Source organism: Thalia democratica, chromosome 4 (assembly GCF_965202585.1).
Source record: "Thalia democratica chromosome 4, ktThaDemo2.hap1.1, whole genome shotgun sequence".
Lineage (NCBI taxonomy): Eukaryota > Metazoa > Chordata > Thaliacea > Salpida > Salpidae > Thalia > Thalia democratica.
In genome coordinates this window covers 61,025,581-61,036,696 of record NC_139168.1, presented here as the reverse complement: position 1 = coordinate 61,036,696, position 11,116 = coordinate 61,025,581, and positions in this window count along the sequence as shown.

Sequence of the window (11,116 nt, the reverse complement as noted above, 5' to 3'; positions counted from 1 at the left end):
AATATGATTCTGTCAATAACAATCAGCTAACAATTGAGAATGAAAAACCCGTATTTACTACAGTTGGTATACCAGAATATTCTTGTTTTAAAAGTGATGATAATGATTCTGATAAAAGCAGCTTTAAAAATAATTCACCGTATATTGAAGCTAATAAAATTAATTGCTCTTTTGTATATTCTCCATCTGAAGCAAGTGAAGATCAGTTAGCCTTGAATTTGGAACAAATAAAATCTATTGAAAAGGCATACGAAGAAACCAGCAGTTTTATTGATGCTGACTCTTCTCACACTTCTAACCAAAATGTAAAGTCTAAAAAAGTTTCTTTGAAAGTGATTGACCAAGAAGGAAGAAAAAGAAAGTTCAGAGTTGACGTTAAGCAGAAAATGAAAAAGTTGGTTTGATTATAGTGATTCTAAAAAGTTTATTAACCTAAAGTATCTAATGTTTTTTATTAACGTTCTGAAGAAAACTCTAAACTTTTAAAAATTCATCTAGGTCTAATAATTGCCTATTAGTAATGTTGTAAAATATTATTAAAATTTTAAAACAAACTAACTGTGAATTAAAGTTTAAGTTTGAGGTCAATTTTGTCAAAGTAATAATTCTAATAAACAAACAATGTTTGTAGGCTAATGACCAAATACTGCAAAAAAGAGAATATTGAAATGAATTGTACATCTTTCTGTTTCGGCTCCAAACTTATTCTTCCTACGGATAGTCCTGCCTCACTTGAACTAAAGGATGGAGGTATAATCTTTGCTCAGACTTCCTAGTTATCATACTTAAGTGTAGGCAAAGCTTTGGTTTACTTCTCAAAAATAACTTTTTTTTGTTACTTATTAAAACTATTTTTATTGAGTTTATGTTCTAGATGTTCTATGTTTGTTTGACTTTTGATTAGATTGTGCTTATTATTTTCAAAATCGCATAATAAAACAAACTAAAAAAGTATTGTACTTGTGTTTTTAATTATTAAGCTTACCGAAAATTTTATAAAATTTGTGTAGCTGAATTTTAAGAAATAAATAAATATGTAACTTAGTTTTTTTATAGCTATACATAGTTATATTAAAGCTAACAGTGTTTAATTAGATTTATAAGTTCCAATCTCTTATCTATAAATAATTTTTTAATGAAGTTTGTCCAAAGAATATGTTAAGCCTGCCGACCACTAGCTCAAATATTGTTGTAGTATGTTTATTTATCATGCTTTCTTTATTTCATTTAACGCATTCATAACTGTAGGATCTCATAACCTTACTGACACATTTCATTAGGTTAAAAATATTTTATTCAAAACTTAATGGTTCAGGTTAGGTTAAAAAAAAAAAGTTTGTTTTCTTTATAATGTGTCTTCATAAGAAAGTTGTCAAAACTTACAGACTTTAATCATTTAAAAATTTTTCAAATATTATAAAAATATTCACACTGTTTGAAGATGCAGTTTTATAGTTATCATTTATTTAGCAAATTTGGTTAACCAGCAATTTGTAACCACTCTTGTTGTACGCATGTAGGAAATAATTTGTTTCTGAAGACCACGTATGACAATTATGGATATTTCTAACACTTATAAAGTAATCATTATAGCTAGTAAGTAATAAAATATTGTTAGATTTAAACATAAAAGTCCTAACTCTTATAAATACAGACTTAAAACATTTAATTTTTTGTTGGTTTTTAATTTTTTAACAATAACATCATATTTCTTATAATGACAAATGCAATTAAGTGCTCTGTTTATAAGAATATTGACATCATTTATAAATTTCTTATTTGCTCTTCCCCAGCACAACAAACCGTATCTAAAACTGCACATAAACAGGGCAATTAATGATTAAATATGATGCTTTTTCATTTAGAAAATGTCTTGTTTTATAAAACACACCCAATTTTTTTTTAAATTTAAATTTTATAGTTTTTAGATCTGACCAATTAAATTTTCTGTCTACAATTACTCCCAAATCTTTATAAATATTTGTTTTTTATAATTGTTTTACCTGTTTATACATTAAGTTCTATACTTTTCCAAAAACTATATAATCATACTTCTGGTATTATCAAGGTTTAGTTTTAGTTTATTTAACACAAGTCAATCTGATACCTTACTAAGTTTTGTGTTAAAGTTTTTACTGTTATTTAGGTATGTGTTTTTTGGGAATATTTTGTATAACAATGTATCATATGCAAAGTTGAGGACGCTTAGACTAGTATTAATCTGTAAGTCATTAATGTTTAGTAGGAATAACAACGATCCCTGTGGTACCCCGACCTAAATTTTTTCACAGGTTGGCTCATATCTTCTAAAGCTAACAAACTGTTTTCTTTCATCTAGATATGAACTAATTAGTAGATGCATATTGCCTATTACACCATAACATTCCAATTTCCTTGGTAAGATATTTCTATCTACTTTATCGAATGCTTTATTGAAATTCAAAAAGACTGCACAAACTGAGTCTCCCTTATAAAAATTGGACAATACCCCTTTAATAAATTCTGACAAAGTCAAGGTGGTAAAAAAACCCTGTCAAAAGCCAAACTGAGAACTACTTAAAATGTTGATTTTGAAAAAAAAAACTGTTCAGGCGATTGTAGATTACTTTTTTATTTATTTTGTTAAACTAGATAGAAGTGAAATGGGTCTATAATTTCCTGGTAAAGTTTTTGATCCTGATTTAAAAACTAGTAACACTTTTGCAAGTTTTAGGCTACTTGGATATAAGTCTTCATAAAATTCTTGGTTAATTAACTCACTTAGTATTGGAGATGTAAAATTGTTTACTTTCTTAAAAATATTTACAGATATAATGTCCTCACCACTGGCTTTGTTTGGATCTAAGCTCTTAACAATTTTAGACACTTTATTTATTAGTTTCTGTAGCATCACACCAAAAAAACTATTATTAACATTCTCAGATTGTCATTAAAACCTAGGGGATTATCTACGTTTGTTGAAGTCTCCTTTCCAATGTTAGAAAAATTAGTGTTTATTTTGTTTACTATGTTTATTGGTTTCGTATAAGATTTTTGATTCACATCTAGCCTATGTGGAAAGTAGCTGTCTTTTTTATCTGTCTATTAGAGATGTTATTTATAGATTTCCTAAGTTATCACGTTTTCAAAAAGATCAGTTAAATAACTCTAGTTAAAATAATTTACCTAAAAATCAAATCTTAATTAAAAATTAATTATGGTTTTGAAAACGGCATATAAGCAAAAGTGAAAGTTTCAAAAGTTAAAAATAAAACCCTTTGAGTTGTAATAACATTGAATAGTAGTTTTTTAAACAACTTGATTGGCTTAATTTGTACCAAAAGTTTCATTTTCATAACTGTGACTTTTGCCAGTATGGTATCTTTATACAGTTTTTACTTTTTTTCAACATAAAAGCTTACAAAGCTACATCATTCAAAAACTTAGCAAAAAAGCACAACTAAATCTACTTAAATATGTGAAGTCTTTTATTAGATAATGTTTTCGTTGAATAGTCTAAGCATTTTTTCATTATATTTATTTTTTTCAGGGGGTGCACAGGAAACAGTCAAAACACGCTTCTGTTGCACGCATACCTTGAAAAACATAACTTGTAAACTCTCATTTAAAAAAATCGGAACGAAACTATTAATTTATAAAATATAATTTAACAAAATAAAACCACCTACGGAGAGAACTTTTATTGCGTAGTGAAAGTTTGAAACATTTGAAAATCTTATTTTAATCAATTTCAGTCATAAATATTTGAAACATAGTTATGTCTATTACATAAGTAATTACAACCATGTCATAAAAAAATAATTTCGGAATCAAAATATGATAAAGTATAAAAAAACTGAAGAAACGTTAAATAAAGTTTTTAATTGATGAAAAAAATACTTACTCTCCTGTTCTTTTTTAATAAAAAAAACAATTAAAAAAGTTATATGCACTTTTATGATAAGAGCTTAAACTGAAAATATTTTTCTATCAATTTTAGATACATAATATGAAGTATATAAGCATAAATTATGAACACAGTCCATTCTAAATTTATTCTTTTTAATGCAAAAAAGTTTCCCAAAGCTGAAACTAAAAGTATAAATCTACTATCATGTTTAACAATGTGTTGAAATAAATACTTACTTATGTTTTTTGTCATCTGAACTACTAAAAATTTATGGAAAACCTTAGTTGAGAATAAAAAATACGACTTTTTAATAAAGTACTTAGGTTTTTATTAGCTTTGCAATATATATGTTTTTAAATCAACCTGTCTTAACTTTTATTTTATACCATTATCAGACCTCATAAGACAAGATTAATTTATCAAATATATACTCAAATTTGTCCAGGACACTGTCACTACTTGTTTGTGATTTTTCTACGGAATTAAGTAGACCAATAAGTGATTGTTAAAAATGTAAACAAGTTTATTAGTATACATTCAAGTTAAAAATGCTATCAGGTTCAAACCCTCTGTCAATAAACTTTCAACAAACTTTTAGAACTAAAACACATTTTTGCTACTATGTAGTAGTAAGTTTATTAAATAAAAAATAAAAATAAAAGATGCTCAAAAAAAACTTTGCTCCAAGGACCTGGGTTTACAAAAAGACCTCTCGGTTATCAAGGCACATCCAACTTAAATGAAAATTATGATGAGCTAGAATAGAAATAGAGAAAAGAAAAACTTATCAGTCAAAAATTAAAACTCTAATGATTAAAAAGTATTGAAAATGAGAACATTACAATTTAAAGCCTTAAATAATTTTCTAAACATTAAATATTTATGAAGTAAAAATATGTATAACATTTTGTTACATCAAAGACACATAAAATATATATTAAACTCTATGTTAAAAAAAAACAAAACTAACCTGAAATGGTTTTAGCTTTGAATTTTATCAATAGTTTCAGCAAATAATTAAAGTTTTTGTTTATTTTGTATGAGAAAATAAATACATAGTACAACTTTAAGTTTTAAAAGGTATGCTTAAACATTTAGATTCTACTATTAACTTATCTTCTAAACTTATAAATATTGTAGCTTTATCTGTTTTTTATAAAAATTAAAAAAAAAGACTTAAAGGCTGTAACTTAATAACATGATAATAAAAAAAAGCTGTAAACTTTAAAAATACTATGCTGAAGCTAAATAAATAACAATAAAATAAAAATATCCTTTTATATAAAACTATCAATTTTTACAATTTTGAACAAACGTCTAAATCTAAGTGCATACCTACAACCATAATAATTCTGTAAACAAGCACAAAAATACTTAAAATTGTAAATTTGCTTTCTTTGTAAAAAAAGACAATATTAATAATAAAACAAGTCAACCTATTACTAGTTTTAAATTTATCAGTAATTCAAGGATATAAATTTATTATTTATCTTTTTTTGACAAATTTAGTAAGTCAATTTACACTGTAGTCTCCTTGGTAAAGTTCTATAATAATACACTGATAAGTTAAAAAAAAGGAACTAATAAAAATAAATAAAACCTATTACAATTTTCTCAATCTAGACTGAACCAATGCTATTGAAACCCAGTTGTAACACTCAAAAATATAAATACTTAATACAAAAAAATAACGATAAACTACTTTTGTACATATAGAAACATTAACCCTAATCATCTTACGTAAACTTTAATTATTTCATCCTTTAACAAACTATTCTTCAGTTCAACCTAGAACCTTCCAAAATGGGTTTGGTATTTTAAATTAATAGTTAAGTCTTAGCTTACAACCTTGATAAGCAAGTGATTTATGTCCAATTTTTTTATTGTATCTTGGTAAAAAATGTTTGTTTCTTAAGACCTCGTATAATATTTATATTATAAATATTTTTTACAGTTTTAAAACAACCATTAATTGCTTGTAACAAATTATTGTTAAATTTAAACATAAAAAGACCTAAGTGATCTATTTATATTAAGGGCATAGGGGGGTCCAACTTTTTTTTTTTTCACTAAAAATAACATATGATCTTGTATGAAAGCTTGAAGTACAATCTACAAGCCAGTTTTTATAGAATTAAAAAATATTATTTAACTTTTGAAATATTGTAATTTTATAAAAAAATTCGGATACAAACGTATGGACCGCAAATTTTTTAAGGTCAATTTTCTCGGAAATTTAAAAAATCACTAAAATTCTATTTTCTCCTTCATTTTTTGAGATAGAGACCTCAAATTTTCAGGAAATGTTCCTTTTAAAATTTAAAAAACTTTGAATGTTGTAATTTTAAGAATATTGAAAATTAAAATTTTAGATAAAAAAAACAAAAAAAATAGGTGGTTTTTTTTTATTAAAATTTTATTTTTCCAAATTAAAAAAAATCCTGCATTCAATCTTTTTAAAATTTAATAATACACTTTCTGTGAAAATTTGAAGAAGATTGGTTGAAAAATGAAGGAGATTGATTTTTAGTGAAATGGTCTTTTTTTTGTGTTTTTAGTTTGCGCCTTCCATAAGGAACCTATTGAGGTCACCAACTTTGATCGCTCATATCTTGAAATTTTTTTTGAATTTATTCAAGCAGTTATAAATGTCTGACAGCTCAAATAAAACTCTATAAAATAAGACCAACTTGTAAAAATCAAGGTGGATCCCCCCTATGCCCTTAATATCATGCATACATTTTTTATCTGCTCTTCCTCAGCACAACACCTTGATCTAACATGGCTCATAAACAGAAAAGTAAAGATTATGTATAATGCTTTTTCATTTAAGAAATGTCTTGTTTTATATAACACACCCAATGTTTTTATAATTTTGTTTTTGTATTTTCTATATGTTCTGACTGTGTTAATTTTTTTTCTATAACTGTTCTGATGTATTTATAACTATTTGTCTTTTTAATAACTGTTTTATCTATTTTTACATAAAAATTTAAATTTTTCCATTTACTATTTTTTGCTGGATGTATAAGCATACTTCTGGTTTTATCAAAGTTTGAGTTTGGTTACCATAAGCTATTCTGATACTTTTTTAGTTCTGTATTAAATTTTTTACTGTCATTCAAATATGTGTTAAAATTTAAAAATGTTAAAAAGTATAAGTACATAGTATTTCAAAACTGTGTAAAAAATAATTTGTACAAACGTTGAAGATTTTAAGTATTGTCTAATAAGATTTGAGGTTTATATCGGAAAAGTTGTTGTTTTCATCTTCACTTTTACATACAAAAATATCATTATATAATACTAAAAATCTTCTACCTTTTTATAAATGAAGTTTTTACACAGTTTTGAATTACTAATTCAATTGTAGTTGTAATGTGTATAAAAATTGTATATATTTTTTTAACAATCATTCAATTTTTTTTATTCATCAGACCTCATAAGTTTAGGGTTTTGAAAACAAAATTTTGTTTTTGAAGATATTTAGAATACAATATACATACTTTTGAAGACCTTTTCAAAAATATTTGTTAATTTTCAATTGATCCAATATGTAGTAATGATAACTAAAAGTTTTCTAATTCAACTAAAATGTTGCAATTTGTCCTATGTTTGGCTTGGTAAACAATTTTTTTTTGTAATGTTGTCATTTATATGTCAATAGTACAAATACCTAGTAAAAAATAGGTTGAAAATTTGTATTTGTTTATTTTAAGGTTGAAAAACATCAGTCTTACCCTTCATCTATAATTTATATATATTTTTTAAATCAAGTAAGTAACATCGTTTGTTATTCTACCTACCCCTATATAAATTAACATCAGATTAAATAAGATAATAAATATACGTTGTAAATAAAAAATGTTTATAGTAGCATGTCATTCAGCAAATACTCACAAGGTAAAGAAACATTAACAAATGAAAAACGTTGAAATGTATAAACCTCAAATCCTCAAGTTAGTGTCTGCAACAAAAAAGTATGATAACAATCAAAAAGCTGCTGAATTTTAAAATAAATTAATATTTAATTGAAATCATAAAGTTTATAAACAATATTTAGAAAACAAAACTGCACAAAAAAAAAAAGTATGCTAAAAACCTATTGTTAATTATTTAACCTAAAACAGTGGTTCCCAACCCTTTTGATGCCTCTCACCCCTAAAATGTTTTTATTTGCTCTCGCACCCCTTATAGTACATGTAATGATTTATTTAAGAACGATTTTATAGAAAACAATGAAGGTATGTTTATTAATTTTTTTATAGAGGTCTATATTAACAAGAATTAAATATATGAAAATTAAAAAATACAACAAACTGTATAAGTTTTTTTTTATAAGGTAAAAAACAGCAGCACTCTCACTCCTTCTGCAACGATAAACGTTTTCTGAAGGTCAAGCAAGTGAGTTTTAAGCTCATCACTCGGTATTCTACCTGCCCTATCTTTAAATAAGTTAAAAAACAATTAAATTTTAATCAAACAAAATAAATATGAATCTATGTTTCAACACAAAAACAATACTTTTATTTTTAGCTAACAAAAGTGAAAACAAAAAACTAATCCTATTCTTCAACAAAACTCCTATTGACACGTCTTTTGGCAAATAATCACAACGTATTTAACGGAAAATTAAGTTTTTTTTTAATGCTAGATTTTCTTGAAAAGATTTAGAATTCAACGAAAGGTCCACATTAAATTTAATGACCATTTTTTTCTATTTATTATTAAATTATGAATAAATGTTTTTCTTTATTACTAAATTAGTATTAAACTTGAAAGCTTAGGTTAAAATTATTCAATTGTACTATGGCGTAATTATCAATTTTTTTTTCTTAATGATTTGAATTGCTTGTTAGCTTGAAAAATCAATAGTTATGTTTAGTGAACAAAGTTTTAGCTTACAGTAACCCAAGTTTAAGAAAAAAATCCTTATCTATCAAACAAAATTTAAAAGCCATCTTGCACCCCCTTGAATGCTGCCTCGCACCACCAAGGGGTGCAAGCACTCCTGTTTGGGAAACCCTGACCTAAAGCTTGATAAAAACTTAAACCTAACTTTTTTAAACTAATCATACTAACATCTACTATCTGAAACTAGTACAGTTTATGATAGTAATGCACATTTAGACAGTAATTAAAAAAAAAGTAGAAGTAAAGCAAAAAAAAAAACAAGCAAGTGTAATTTATTTTCATAATTGTAAAAGTCACTCTTTTATTATCAGTCAATTGAGAACACAAAAATAAGCCAAGGAGACTTAACATGAACTGGTGTTAACACATTGCATGAAAATCAAAAGTTCGTTAAAAAATCAATCATAAACTTTCTCGGTCAAAACAATAAAAGTTCAACATTTTTATTAAAAATAGTTTAATGTATACTACAAATTTTGTTTTCCTTAAACAATAGTGCTTATTGTATTAGTTATTTCAACACAGTTTTATGCTGTGTTGAAATAATTTTAATCCATTAAAACAACTCTCACATCATTCAATTTAATGTTAACTATTATTAATAAGGTATTCTAAAACTTTGTTTAAAAACTTAAATTAGTATACTTATAGAATTCACAATTTTTTTATTAGTTTTTATGATAATTTAACTGATATTATTTTTGTTTCAAAATTTTAGTATATTTTACAGTTATTTAAACTCCAAATATCATCAGGTGGCTGATTAAAAAAAATAGTGGAATTTTAAGTACAAAAATGATTGTAAGTGTCCAAAAAATTAATTAGTATTGTCACCTTCTTGTTCTCAATCATCTTCATCTTAATCTCTACAACTTAATATTTAAAAATTTAGTATTTTTATTACCTTTTAGTTGTTTAATGGAGTTATCCACTACATTTATTAAGAAATTAAAAATCAAAAGTATTTAAAATTTAAGTTGATAGAAAATAAATTAGGCCTAATAAATATTATTCAAAAGGCCTCTTATATCTTAAATATTATCATGATTTATTAGAACATTACTTCTGTCCATAGCATATAGTTTTTATTATAAGCTATAACATATTTAAAGTAAAAATGAAGACTGTGAAACATCAAATTCTCTTTTTCAAATGTAAACCTAATAACTTGATAAAAAAAGTACAGTAATATCAACATATAAATAGATACTAAAATTAAGTTTAAGAAGACTACGAATCAGTAGCTTAATACAGTTGTTCTCTAACACCATTTTTTGTTTAGTCTGAAATATTCAACCCATATAATCTTGGTTGCATAATAATTTAATATTAGAACATTAATATTAGAACATTACTTCTGTCCATAGCATATAGTTTTTATTATAAGCTATAACATATTTAAAATAAAAATGAAGACTGTGAAACATCAAATTCTCTTTTTCAAATGTAAACCTAATAACTTGATAAAAAAAGTACAGTAATATCAACATATAAATAGATAATAAAATTAAGTTTAAGAAGACTACGAATCAGTAGCTTAATACAGTTGTTCTCTAACACCATTTTTTGTTTAGTCTGAAATATTCAACCCATATAATCTTGGTTGCATAATAATTTAATATTTGAAAAGATAAACAAATATTGATTTTATTCAAAATGTAATTTTATTTCATTTAAAAATTATTTTGGTGCACTGTTTTCCTTATGTCTTTAATTATTTAAAGCTGATATGCTGGAAATATTTAACTTGACTTTAGTTGAAGGAAAAATATTATTTAACTTTAGTTCAAAAAAAGATGGTTAAGTTAATAGAATAACGTTTATTTTTAAATAATCAGTTGAAGGTTATTTATTTTAAATTAATTCTAGCATCAGAATAACATTAAAATTAGGACAAAGGGGCTCCTTTTCTGCAAAGTTAACATTGGCTCTTAGATTAAAGCTTTAAGTATGGATTACAAGTCAGCCTAAATAGAAAAAAAACTTTAGATATAGTAATTTTTGTAAAAAAAACTGATAGAAACCTATGTATTGCAATCTTTCATTGTCAATCAACTTAGAAATTTTAAATATCAGTTTATTTAGTTTATTTACCTTTTTATATTTTAAGCTAAAGATCTAAATTTTCAGGACATTTTCCTTGCTACATTTAAAAACATGAAATTTACTATATAACTTTGTTAATTTTTTCTTATCAAGACTTTATACTGATGAGCCTAAGTATAAAATTCTATCAATTGTGTAATTGTAATATGTTGTGTTAAACAGTTAACTTTCAAACTGCTTAACAATTATCTTTAAATATCAATAAAA